This window comes from Lagopus muta, chromosome 2 (genome assembly GCF_023343835.1).
Source record: "Lagopus muta isolate bLagMut1 chromosome 2, bLagMut1 primary, whole genome shotgun sequence".
NCBI classification, from domain to species: domain Eukaryota; kingdom Metazoa; phylum Chordata; class Aves; order Galliformes; family Phasianidae; genus Lagopus; species Lagopus muta.
In genome coordinates this window covers 102,881,801-102,895,598 of record NC_064434.1, presented here as the reverse complement: position 1 = coordinate 102,895,598, position 13,798 = coordinate 102,881,801, and the positions used below count along the sequence as shown (strand labels likewise).

General features: G+C 43.0%; 1 long non-coding RNA gene across 3 annotated transcripts in view; it reads left to right on the top strand.

Moving 5' to 3' along the window:
* The window catches only part of LOC125689328 (uncharacterized), a 63,898-nt gene extending 50,395 nt beyond the window's left edge, over positions 1 to 13,503 (top strand). For all 3 annotated transcript variants that reach the window (XR_007375204.1, XR_007375202.1, XR_007375203.1), the window contains one exon: positions 6,086 to 13,503. This is a non-coding gene — a long non-coding RNA (uncharacterized LOC125689328). The remainder of the gene's footprint in view (positions 1 to 6,085) is intronic.
* The last annotated feature ends 295 nt before the right edge of the window (positions 13,504 to 13,798 follow it).

Sequence of the window (13,798 nt, the reverse complement as noted above, 5' to 3'; positions counted from 1 at the left end):
GCTGTCACTGTATTTCCTTAAAACTTTCACAATAAATTTGTAAACATAAAATATTCCAGCTGTCACGTATTTTTCTCCTGTGTTTTCCAGACACTTTGGCTTTTGTAGAAGTAATGTTGGTTGTTTACTTGATTCTGACTCTGACAAAAAAACAAAAAACAACAACAACAAAAAAAACCTAGGTACTTTCCAGTTTCAGATGTTTTGTGTGATTGTAACACAGAAAGAAACCAGTTTGGACTTGGAGAGCGAGCTACTGCAAACAATCTGTTGCTAATATAGTCTAATTGCTAGTGATATTTTGAGAAAACAATTAAATTGGAAGTGGGGTTACTTTGGTGTTTATTGTCTGTGACAGCTTCTTTTGGAAACAGACTCTGAGAGCTGCCGAGCTGAGGCTGTGATGATGTGCAAATAATAGTTATCATAAACACAGCGCCAGCCGGCATGGGGAAGTTGGAGACCCGAACAAAGTCACCTGTTAGAGAAGTCAAGGCAGGCAATGAGATTTTACCTCTGCAGAGGTGGGCATCACCCTGTGTTTGTGCCCTGGGGCATTACTGCTGTCCTTTCCCTGTGTTAGGACCATGAGGATGCTTGGCTGCTTGCTGGCTGTGATCTGAAATCTGTTGAGATGCGTGAATTTCACCAGAGGAAGGAGAGGTACCACATATGAGAAGGAGTGCATTTGAACCACATGAGTTCCTCGTGGAGTGTGACAGCTCAAGGGAAAAGTCTGGGCAAAGTTCCCATGGATTTCCCCACATCCAGGTTTTCACTGCTGGTTGTCACTGTGATTAGTTCAAGGTGTAAACAGACATGCCCTCTGCAAGCAGCTGTGCTGAAAGAAGAGGTTGCCACCTAACCCCAGACCTCCCACTTGCTCTTTTACAGCCTCTGATGCAAAACGCAGCTTGTGCCCGGTGGGCTTAGCTAATGGAAGCTGAGCAGGGAGGTAAAGGTTGGCCCCCAAAATGCTGTGAAGCTTTTGGATAAACTGGTCATATAGTTGGGTCAGGAGCGTGTCACTGAGTTCTGGTCATCCCACGATGTACAAGCTGCAGCAGAAACAGCACTGAAGAGGAAAAGAGGCTGTGCTGGTTTGGAAATGCTAATTTTTGGTATGTAGAGGTCAGATCTTTGGAAGTATGTGATATGCTATACCCGAACTAGCCCTGCAGGCTGCTATAAGGGAATGGGTGCAGACCTGATTCTAGCTACTGATACCTCTGGGAAAGGACAGCACCAGCTCCAGCCCAAACTGTCCAGTCCTTCAGCAAGCACTGAGCAACGGTGTTTGTCCTCGGTGTGAAGTAGCCTGAGTGTGTTAGAGAAGACTTTTGAAGGCTACAGACATCCCTTCTGCATTTGGGTTGTTAAGCTGGAGAGCTCACATTCACCAGCTTTTCTCTTGTCCCAGAGACATCTAGGTAACTTCCTTTTATATCTCCTACACCAGCTCTGGTCCTCACCATGTCTTCTGGCTCCAGGAGCTGGAGATTTAGAAAAACATCAACTATTTTTAAGTAGGAACAAATCAGGTGAAGTTTTGTCAGAGAGAAGCCATGTCTTATGAGCTGTCTCTTTTTTGCCCTCTTTGCAGAACTGCTTGCATCAAGACCTTAAACCCCTCTGTAAAAGCTGTTTGTGTGTGAGCAGATGGTATTTCATTGTCTTTTGCTACTGATCTTGAATTATCAGCCTTCATAATGAAAATACCAATTCAGCCTTGACTGCTGTGCTGCAACTCTACCAGGACCACTATAATGCACACACCATATATGCTGAATATTTATTGTGGTACTGTGCATCTTATTTATTGTATATGCAATGTATTTTGTAGGTGAAAAATGATACCTTATCTAAGTCAATGAGTATAACCAGGAGAAATATGCCAGAATAATCATGTGATTCATAATTGACATCTGCTCTCCAAAGGCTTGGACAGAATCTGAATTTCCAGCATAAGTTTGAAATGATCTTCTGTTTCCTGGCCTGGGCAGAAGTGTGCCACCACTTGCACTGGCAGCTCCATCAGTCTTTGGTATTTCCATAATTCCCTGTGTGCATAGGAGAGCTGTGACAGCACATGCTGAAAATATTTCAAGAAGTTGCAAAAAGCGCTGCTGTGATTCAGTGTCCAGAAACAACAGGGGGAAATATTTTTTTTCTATGTGAATGCTAATGAAGACCAGCCCAGTGCATCCTTAGGGTTTTCAGTGGGTTTTTTATATGTGCTTGAGAGCGCTTGTGTATTTATGTTACATCTGTAAGAGTGTTCATGAATATACTTGTGCCATTTTGGGGTAGCATTTCTGTTTCCCTTTTCTGCTTTGATTTCATATGTTTGTTGCTACCACCATACAGCCTGGACATCTGCAGGCTGGTGGGACCTCTGCAGCGTCACTTCCTCCAGAGTCTATTCTTTATTTCGTTTCTCTTCTCTCTTTTCTTCTCTCTTTTCTTCTCTCACATTATAAAAGTGCCTCTTTCTGTAACAGTCATGGGTTCCTTGTACCTATTTGGAGCAACATATGCTCAAATTGCTGAGAAAAGAATTTTTGGGAGGATTTCTCATTGTGTATCACTTCTGCTCCTGCTAGTCATGAGGAGCTCCTGGCACGGTATATGCCTGGCTGCATCCAGGTCCTTTTAGACCATTGTCTCGTGAGCTGAATTGCTCACTGGATTTCTACCAGTTTTGATATATTAATGGGACACACACAGTTATCTATGAGCAGCTCCCCAGGAGAGAGGAGGTCTGCAAATAAGTTACAGAAATTACACAGTAGGTCACATCATAGCTGATTTACAGAAATGGGAGTTTAAAGAGAAGGAAATGAGGCAAAGGTGGAATTTGAAGAACTGGAGTTAAGTTCAGTGAGCACCATAACTTGCAAAGTATTCCTTTGGCAACCTTACTGCTCTTGCTTTTATGGTTTCATCGGTGTCTGCTCCTGTAGCCAAGTTCCTAGTGCAGCCTCTCCTTCAGCAATGGCACTGATTTGGATGTGTCTTCCTCAGGTCAGCACCTGTTTTACTGAGATTTTAGGGACATAGTACTCAAGTTGGCTGAAACAGAGCAGCAGTTCAATGCTGTTGAAGAGTGACAGGGCTGATAAATGGGCAAGGAGACAAACAAACAAGACTCAGTTCCCTGCTCTTCAAGCAGCCACATCTTTTTTCTGGATGCGTGGTTTTGTTGGCAGAAATCACTGGGGTGCAGTCAATGTGATGCCTGTAATCTCACTCGTGGAGGGCTGTTATGGAGGGCTGTTTTTGGGATAGGGAAGCATGCGTGGGGGATCTTATTTTCCTCAGGACTCCTTGTGGCACACAGTGTGGCATCATTCCAGATCGTCATGCTCAGTCTGCAGTGTAGGAGGTGGGTGAGGCTGAAGCAAAAGGGATGCTGAAGGTTTTGTTAATGCACATGGCAATAGGGACCCATGGTGTATTCCAAGAGATCTCTGGATCATGTTATCAACAGCATCTTGAGGACAGCCCCCATCTCTGTTGGCACCTCTTTCCCAGAGGAGAATGGCCAGTTTTGTCTCTATGGCTGGGCTGCTTTTTTTATTCTGGACAGAGATAAGGCTCTGTTTGTAGCATACTTAAAGGAGAGCAGAGGCTTCACCACTCTAATATGCATAACACTATAAAGTTTATGCAAATATCGGGGTGGAGACTCTAATCCTGCTCTCATTGAAGCCCTTTGGAAGGCTCCCAGTGACTTTACAGAGACTCTGAATTACAAAGCTACCGCTTTATTTTTTTCACTCTCACACAATGTGAAGGATAAGTATTTTCCTTCCAAATGTCCCTTCTTCCCTCTGCAGATCTTTGCTATATGCCAGCTCAATGTAAGGACTGTGTCAGTTATCAGCGCTTTGTGCCAAGTAACCAATCCTGGTTTACAGTCAGCGCTCACAGTCCACAAAACCAGAGCAAAAATCATCCCAAATGCCACATTTTTTCTGCAGTTTGCCACATCAAGACATTCCACTCGGAGTCAGGTGTGCAGGGTATCATCACGCCCTCCATGTGCTCACATGGAGGCTACCCTTTTCTCAGAGCACAGGGAGAGCATCCAGGCAGAGGGGAGGAGCAGGGGCTTGAAGCAGGGTCTTCAGGAAAGCACCTAAAAGAAGAGCTGAATTGTAATGAAAGTAGCTTATAGTGCGTGGTAGTGATAATGTTCTGCTCTGCCCAAGTGGAAATGCTGATGTGTCCAGCCTGGGAGCAGAGCCAGACTTGAGTTACATGTTGTGGGGCTCACAGTGCCTTGAGCATCGCTCTGGTACTTGGGCTCCTTTATACAGCCCAGTGTGTTCAAACAGATGGATGTACATGTAGCACAGGCAGATGGATTTACGTACATATATATGTGTGTGGGTGTATAAATATGGATATGCACAGATGCATGCATTTTATAATCTAAATATATATTTATAGATGCATAGCATACATAGTCATATACATAATACAAGTCTATATGAATATACATTATAAATGTGTGTATGCATATGCATATTAACACCTCTGCATGCATATATGTATATACAGATATGCTTATATATACACTATATATGTACATATGTATACATATATACATACATATGCATGCCTGTACCTGTGTATGCATGCACATGTTTGTATTTGCATAGACTTACATAATTTTTATAGTCTAAACAAGACATAAAAAGAAAGAGAAATCTATAATGTAGATGCATAACAAAATAAAATAAATATGTGCACTTAAGTGCATTTCAGGGTTTTGGATAGACAGAGTTGTACCTATGATACAGTTCTAAAGATTTTGCACTTTTGCAGCTAACATCTGATGAACCCAGTCAGATAATTTTTTGCAGCAGAAAATTGTTCCAAAGCAAATCAGAGCAATCATGTTATCCTTGGTTTGGGCATGTGTAAAGAGACTGCCTCAGTGAAGCTGTGACTGCCTTTTGCATCAGTGTTTCTGCAGTGGTTCCATCTTCATGTGCTTAGCGAATCCTTGACATGATATAGAGCCATGGAACCACCAATTGTTGAACTAACCATTGAATCACCTACTGTTGAACACGAACCATTGAATCACCATGGTTAGTGATTCCAACCTTGCAACCCGGTATCGCCAGCACACACCTGACTGCTGCAGTAGGCTGAGGCTCTCAGCTCTGTAGGGGTCCTCTTCATTTGCCAAGTCCTCGCTGTGGGGAAGGAGGAAGGTCAGCCCTGGGAGAACCGTGTGGGATAGCAGAGCCAAGTGGAGCAAGGGTCAGGTGCCTCAGCAAAGGAGAAAACAAAGTGGAGGTGTGGCAAAGGCCACTCTGAGTACAGGCAGAAAGAAGGAAGACATGCAGCCTGCATGGGCAAGGATGGACCAGGTGAATTCTGGCATCCTGGGTTTGGAAAATATCCTTTGTCCCTCTTAACAATCCTTGCTGATGCCAAGAACCTGCTGTCTGTGTTGACACAGAGCTCCCTGGGCACTTTTTCTACTTATTATTATTACCGTTATAGGTATGCCTTATGTTTCTCTGTAGACTAAGAGGAAAACGAAACTATTGGCAGCTCATGCTGAGTTGTTGCTTTTTTTTTTGTTTGTTTTTGTTTGAGTTGACTTCTGTGTAGGTGTTGTTAATACAAAGCCAAAGAGAGATTTGTAGGTTAAGATGTCAAGCAGCATTGAAATGCTTCAGTTTTATTCTCTCAGTCCCAAGCTCCTCTGTCCAGCTCTGTGTGGAATTTAGATCCTCCAACTCAAACCCCATCTCCTCAGGGAGCTGTGGGGTGCTGTGCTGCACTCACTCTTCCGCTCACCTCATTTGCTTTGAAAATGCGCACTCTATTTTAGCATGTGGTCTAGGGATGGAGCAGCTTTGCAGGAGACAGGTAGCAAGATGATGCTCATCTTGCAGATGAGGTTCAGTCAGGTTGTCCTGAAAGGACAGAGCGTCTCAACAGCCAGTGAGACCAGGGGCTTCCCAGAGCCCCATTCTATCTCCCAGGGTGGCATTGCCAGAATGTAGGCAAATGCCCAACCTTGCATTCTGCTTTACTTTGTGTTTTTCTTTCATCATAGGCTGCTGGCATCTCTGGTGCTATTCCCTTTTCCCATCCTGAGTGTGCACAGAGCCATTCCCAGCCAGTTGGAGCTCTTCCACAAGATGGTGCCGAGCCCCGTCGCTCACAAGTGGTGCGTAATTGAAATACGGCACACAACCTCCTGGGGAAGGAAGAGGTAAGCCAAGAAAACAGGCTGTGATAGTCAGAGATATTTAATATACAAAAAAGAAGTTGTTTCATAAGTATCTTATAAAAACTCCAATTTACTTCCCAATATTTTAGCAGATTATCTCAGTGAAAACAGCAGATGTATTTTGGAGCGACGAGACAAATGTTTAGTGAAATTGAAGTTATTCATGTGCAGTCACACAGGGAATATTTGCATGATATTTTACTAATTGCTCCAAAATCTGACTTGTAGCAAATAAACAGAGGAAAAAAAAATAAGCCAGCGGAAAAATTAGCCCCAGGCTTCTCTGCCTCTCTTCTAAGTCCTCACAGCCTTTCTTCAACTGCTCAACTTTTTTTCCTCTGGAAGCACAGTGTTATTTCCCAGGGTCCAATCACTCTTCTCAGCCCTCCAGGTTTTCCCCCGCTATCTAAATCTCTTCCCAAATAGGCCTAATTTTCATCTTCCCTTTGAGCCCAAATTTCTAGTCCGGTTTCTAAGTGAAAGACATTCACTGCTGAGCTGGCGTGAGGTAGAATTTTCTTAGGTGCAGGGAAAACACTTCGCTTTTACAGTTAACGCATGCGTGTAGAATTAGCAATGCAGAAAAAACTAATGCCAAAGCAGTGGAGCACTCATTGCAGCCAGGAGCTCAGACTGGAGTTCCTTCAACCTTCTGTGAAGAGTTTCAAGTTACAGCAGCAAAAATCAAGTTGTCATTGCTGATTGTTATGACATTATTTTATGTCAGATCTGTTTATTTGCCCTCCTGGAAAAAGAGAATGTATTTCAAGACGTCAAAATATTTTGTTTGCCTTCATTCAGTTGCAAGAGAAGCCTTAGGTGAGGTAGGAAAATGTGCGTTTATCACATTTTGATGTGATGTATACAGCTATGTATTTGTATACTCTCTATACTTCCAAACTGAAGGAGTGCTGAGGATGCCAGACAACAAGTTCTGGAAAATTAGCAAAGGTCAGGATTAAAATTGACACGTTCTATATAGAATCTTTATGGACTGCAGGTCCATGTGAGCAGCTCACTGGGGGTGTCAAGCACTCAGTTTCACAGAAGCACTGTTTTTTGCCCAAGGCATGGAGTATCTAGCAATGGTGGGCGCTTGTTGGCTTCTTCCTATCAGTCACTGTAGGTGGATATGAATATTTTTTATTTTTATGACCTCTAAAGCTACAGCTCAAGAGTTGTTGTCCATAGGGGAGCAGGGGCTCTAAGTTGCCATTCCTCACAATTCCTCACAACATTCTGGTTTGGCTGAGGCCCATCATGTCCTGACGAAGTAGCTGTGCTGCACACCTCCTGGCTCATTCCACGTGGGTATGCAGAAACCTTCTTCTCCTGCTGGCCATGAGGTGGAGGTGAATGGGGAGTGTTGAGCTTTAGACATGGTTTAGTGCCAGGGAGTCCATAAATCATCAGATCAGCTGTATATCCTAATGGATCTTCAAGTACAGTAATTCCACAGGATCAGTTCCTTTTTAACCTGATCTTTTTATGTTTTAACTTGCAGTAACACAAAAGGTGACTACTGCATATTCTGAACAAAAAGGTAAAACCAAAGGGGAAAATGGCTGTTGTTGTTATGGTTCTCTTTTTCTTTAAAGGGGGGTTTTCTATTTCTGATGGTTACGTGTTGAACTCACTTTATTTGGCCCCTCCCATTTTTAGGTCGCCACAGGAATATGTAAAAAGGAAATGTTTTATTTTAACAGAGTTGAACAAAGTACACAAAACACACCCTTCCCATTGCCTAACATTCCTCAAGTTAAATTGCAGAGCCCAGCATAACTTTTCCTCTTGGTCTTTTATTTCATTGAAAAGGGCCCAAAATGTAATATTCATGCAGGAAGCATAAATTGTATTGCTGGAAGCAATAGCAACCTCGAAGCAAAATCCCTCAGGATCACCGTGCTCAGGAGCATGCAGGCAGCTCCTGGACCAACAAGTTTCCTCAGTGCCATGCTTCTGTCTTTGCACAGCCTAAGCTATAGGATTTCTTTGCTGCATGGTTTTCTTGACATTTTGGCCCTTGTGGACAGCTCTTGGTCTCAGGAGTAGCTGCTAGACTCTTGCCCAACCATCCCACTCTGGGCCATCCCTTTCAGTATGCATGAGTAACTCCCACGAATGTAAATAAAAGTTATGTGCACGCATCAAGGGGAAATGGATCCATTTGTCATGGCTCCAGACAAGCAGCATCTCCCCAAGGAGCTACTTACGAGGCTATTGAGAAGCCAGCAGTAACGCGTGATAGGCTGCACCTTCTTCCATGTGTGTTGCAGAAATTATTGGCATGTTGCTGATGTTTACGGCGAACAAATAGTTTATTTCTGGGCTAAGAAAGATTCCAGTGTAAATACTCAACTGGCAGCTAGCTGGAAGTTTGCCACTTGAAGCTAAAAGGCCCATGACCAATGGTGTCAGATTAACATTTCCAAGTTGGACAATGTACAAATGGTGTTCTTGGACTGGAATAGAAATAGATGAAAGTGGTCTGCTGCAGTGCAAATAACAAACTGGCAACCAGCTGGTCATTGGAAAGAGAACATACTATGGGAATATGCTTTCTGCAGAAATACTTTATTTTGGAGATAAGCATTAACAATAAGAAGATGAGGCTCATTTAACAAGAACCATATGGTCTCATCCTGCTTTTATTTCACTCAGTAGCAAAGCTCTGATGATCTTTTGTGTGTGCAAGATAGGGATTGCTGTTAATAAATAAGCAAAACAGATTCAAGGTAGTTGTTTGAAATTAAAAAGAAACAGTAATGCCTGATCTACTGTTGCTTTTTAAAAGGTATGAGAGGGATAGTTCTAATCCACAAAATGCTATTTCAGGAGATTGTAACTGAAAGGAAGTGGGATTAAAGGTGTTTGTTGGAAAACAACTTCTGATAAAATCAGGCGAAGATCCACTCAAGATTGAGTTATCAACCAGTGTGAAACCAATACACAAATTTCTCCAAGCTGATTTGTGGCTGGGTTCATTCCATAAAAATGTTTGTATTTTTGTGGTGAGAAAACAAAACCCTTTTTAAAAGTAGTTTTAACTACACAATTTGTTCTATTAGCAACTTAATCAGAGGTAACAGCATTTCACGCTCTTGTTTCAATGTAATAGCAAAATTGAGTGATGCAAAAAGAAAAAGCAATCTGTGGGAACTGCACTGGAAAATCCTGCTTTGGGAGCTTTTCAAGGATGTAAAACATTGTCTAGAGCTTTCTACTTTTATGGGTAGGAAGTAGAAAAGAAGCAAAGAGGGGAAATCTCATTCGTACCACAGTTGGAAAGTTGCAATAAAAATGATAAAACTCATCACTGCAAACTAATTTTTATTTCATTTTATTTTTTTACAGCAGCTCAACTTTGTTGTTTTGGTTGCAAAAAGGCAGCAAGACGGAAGCTTCATTTATCGTAAAGATAAATAAGATAAATTAAAAAAAATAAGATTTGAACACGGAAAAAATGTGCAGATCTTGTACTCAGCAATTCACTTCTGCCTTTGGAGATAATACCAATCCTATTGATTTCCATATGCCTGAAGACAGCTCAGCAATATCAAAATTGCATTGTATTACATATTTAGATACGTAGCAGAAATGCTGAGTCATGGCCTGAAGCAGTGATTGAGCACCTTGTGAGAAGGCAGGGCCAACCCAGGGTAACTCAGGTGTATGTAATGTGCCTGAGTGACCAGAAGGTGTGGAGCCAGAATCCTTTCCAGACCTTATTTAAGGGTTGACAGTAAAGGCAAGGGGGTTTTGTTGGAGATTCCTATATACTTGAGGTCTTCTGAAGGTAAGCAGATTCTTTCCTTTGCTCTGTCTGCTGCTGTTGCATTTGAGCATATTCTTACTTGCTGTGCCCTAAGACTTCACTACTATGTTGTCACTGTCCTTGCTTTACTTTCCATTGCATTATAGCTTTATGAGATGTGTTGCATTTCTAACTGGTTTTGCTGCCGAAGGTTATGAGTTTTTCTTTCCTCTTTGTATTAAGATATAGCAAATAATAGAAGCTGAGGGAAATTATAGGCAATCATAAGGGTTCACGTGCTCAGTTCAGCTGTCTTAGTCTCCTCTTTTCACTTGGAATATCCATTCTCCTTCCTCAGTACTTTTCTTGCCATGGTGGCAAGGCAGTCTTTCAGCCCCCATCTGAAAAAAAACAGGTTTCCCAGCCTGCATTCCTCTACACTGGGAGTTGTTTCAGGGTAGACCAATGGTGAAGGCAATCCTATGTGTGCCCTACTGGCTGACTGTTTTCATGATGGATGTGCATATGAAACATGACCCTCATCCAAAGCCCTTCAAATACTGGGAGGTTTCCTGCTTCACAGTTGAGGGCAGGCTGTACACAGGTAAATCCAAATTATCAGGATTCAATTTTTCCCAAGTTTTCAGCAGTTTTCCAGCAAAAGTGAATGAGAGGTGACTTCTGCTTCCTCTCTGTTTATAGGGGCAGTATTCATTTGCAGTGTTATGGGTAGGCAGCTCTGCTCCCCAAGTGGGACTGTGCTGCCTCACCACCGGTTCCCCAAAACTGGGAGAGAACGCTCAGTCCTCTCCCTTTATCCTGCTGACTCCCTCACTTTTCTCCTCCCCAAGCAGCAGGGATAGCTGAAGGAGCCTGTCATCCTTTTATTGCTGTTTCTAATAAACACATATGGTGATGCATATAACAATAACAACAGCAAGTTGCTATTGTTCCACACACGGCCATATGTGGGCTGTCCAGTGGCTCAGCGCGGCGCTGCCATGAGCAGCTGTGCTGTGAGCACTCAGGAATGTCGATAGCCCAAAGAGAAAGGAATGGCTGTAAGGATTCTGAGCCTCGCAAATGGTGCTTCTGCTTCACATGCTGCTGTTGCTAAAACAACTTCTTGAGTGTCGTGTGCCAAAAGTGTAGACGCGGTGTTAGTCACCACAGAAGTTTCTAAGGTGATTAAATTGCTAATGATTGAGATGTGGAGGCCTAAGGATAAGCTGGGACCCTGTTGAAGCAAGCTTTGCAAACCAAAATGAACATATAAACTGCATATATATGTTCATACTTATGTGTGTGAGGTGTGTATGTTTATACTATTTGTATTTCCTTTTGACACCAGAGATGCAGAAGTGATGGCTGCAATGCTTTGCCTACCATCAGTGTTTCTCACAGTCTTTTAGGTGCTTCTATTCCCAATATTGTGTTATGCAGTGACCTGACAGAAAAACAAACAGCCCGTATGCATATCTTCATCCTTCTTTGAGTGTGCTGATAGGAGAGAAACTGCAAGTAAGAGAAGAAACAAATAAATCTTAAAAGCAGGCAACCTTTTTCAAATTTGGACAAACACCATCAGGCAAGCATATCTTTATTTAAGCACTTGAATAATTCAACTATTTTTTAAATTTCTTTTAATGAGATGCTGAGTACCTACTGTAAATAAGAGGAGAGAGAAAATTGTAAAGGATCCAAAAGTTCAACTACTTGCATATGTCTCTGAGCATGGAGTTTGGAAGTTGCATTTGAATATCAAAGTGTGAGTGGTTTCGGTCTGTGTTTGTGATGCAGGGCAGGAAGTCCTCAGCACTGCACTCCTTTTGCTCCTTGCATAATCACCTGTATAATGGTGAGATTTCAGAGCTATGGGGAGAGCTCCTGGCTCACCAGGAGATGTGGCATCTGCAGTCACAGTGCTGTGTGCTGGGTCCAGCCACTGGGAACCGTGAATGTTTTTACCAAGTCCGTGAAACCACAAACATTTGCATTCTCAAACATCCTAACAAAAAGCACAACTTTTTAGCATCTGCATGACTTACTTTTCAATATTGTACACAGTAGCCCAAGAAAGAAAAGAAAGAAAAAGGATAACTTATATTTACTCCGGCTTAGGCAGTTCTCTCCAATGGGTAGAGCCAAAATGCCTGTGCCAATCTTTCCTGGAGTAACAAAAGGACAGATTTCACCCCCTGGTAGATGTGTATGGCTCTCATTTTCTTCAGGGAATGGTGGCAGGACTTCAAAAACAGCCTGTGCTGAGGCCTGATTCTCAGAGGTCCCGCACATCCCTGGTTCCTGTTGGCTTGTAAGCGATGTGCAGCCTGAGGTTTTGCTCATCCCTCAGATGAAGCTTTCAAAACTCGTGATGTCTCAGCATGAGTCAGTGTTTTATGTAACCCCAGCTTGCATTCCTCCAAACCCCTCCTGAGCTCAGAGAGCTCCAACAGCCAATCTCAAATTCTTCTTCCTTGCAGCTGACAGCATCATTCCCTGATTGGCGGCACAAGAGGCTTCTCAAACCCTTCCCAAGGCTTTCTGGAGCTCTGACACAACTCTCCCGAACGCTGGGGGCCTGGATCACTGCCAGGAGCAAGGCTGGGGAAAAATCTGGGCTGAAGGAGGGAGCTCCTGGTGGACTGCCCCAACGGGAAGATGATTACTTTCCTATACTCAAAACAGAAATGGCCATTTCCAGGTTTTTAAGCTGTTTTTGTTCTCTTCCTTGCAATGAGATTGGTTTTTTTCCATGTTTCCAGAGGAGAAACAGAACAAAAAGAACCTCACATTTTTAATGGAAACATGATAGGAAGGGAAGACAGATGTGTTCCATTCATTTCTGGTGGAGCACCTTGAGTATCAGCTTTCTTTTATGACCCAGCTTACCAGGCTAGAGGTGGGCATCCAAGCAAGCTTCAGGAGTGGCTTAGTATACCCTGATTATTTTTCACCATTCTATGTGAACACAGTGAGAAATATGCACTACAAACAAGAGCAGATAAAGCAGCAAGAGAAAGCAGGAAGCTAAACACCTCCCATTCTTCCATCCTGGTTGATGCGCAGTTAAAGAGTGCAATATTTTGGTTTGTGATTGTGATTTTCTATTAGTCATGATGTGTTATAACCTAAAACCTAAAAGAGTGGTCAGGTGCTGGATCAGGTTGCCCAGAGAGGTGATGGGTGCCTTGTCCTTGGAAACACTCAAGGTCATGCTGGACAGGGCTCTGAGCACCTTTTGAGCTGCACGTGTTCATTGCAGGGGGATTGGATCAGATGACCATTAGGGGTCCCTTCCAACAAATGGTTCTACATTTTTATCAGAATGGCTGTCTTTCTCCCTCCAAGATAAAACACAAGTTGACTGGAGCAATGGCTTTTGGATGTTGAGTTGAAGACATTGCTGTACTGGAAACTTTTTTCAACGTGGGAGAGCAGAGCATGAGGAACATTAGTTGTTTGATGCAGTCTGTGAGATATTGCTGGGAAGTGAGATATTGCTGGGAAGGGTGCTGGGAAGGGTCAGGAGGATGGGCATGGCACCTTCTCTGAGCAACTGCAGTATTTCATGGGCAGTCCCTGCTTGCTGTGTTCAAACAGAGTCCATGCGTCAAGGGTAACTAAGGAAATAGCTTAGAAGCATATTTGGGGATAATTTTCTGGTGGTGTTGTCTTTTTTCTTTGTTCAGATAGGCAATGACTTGCCATGTGGATGCATGTGTGAGATCACTACCTCAGATTCCCACGATTCCACACAAACGCAGCCCTGTGACACCTGA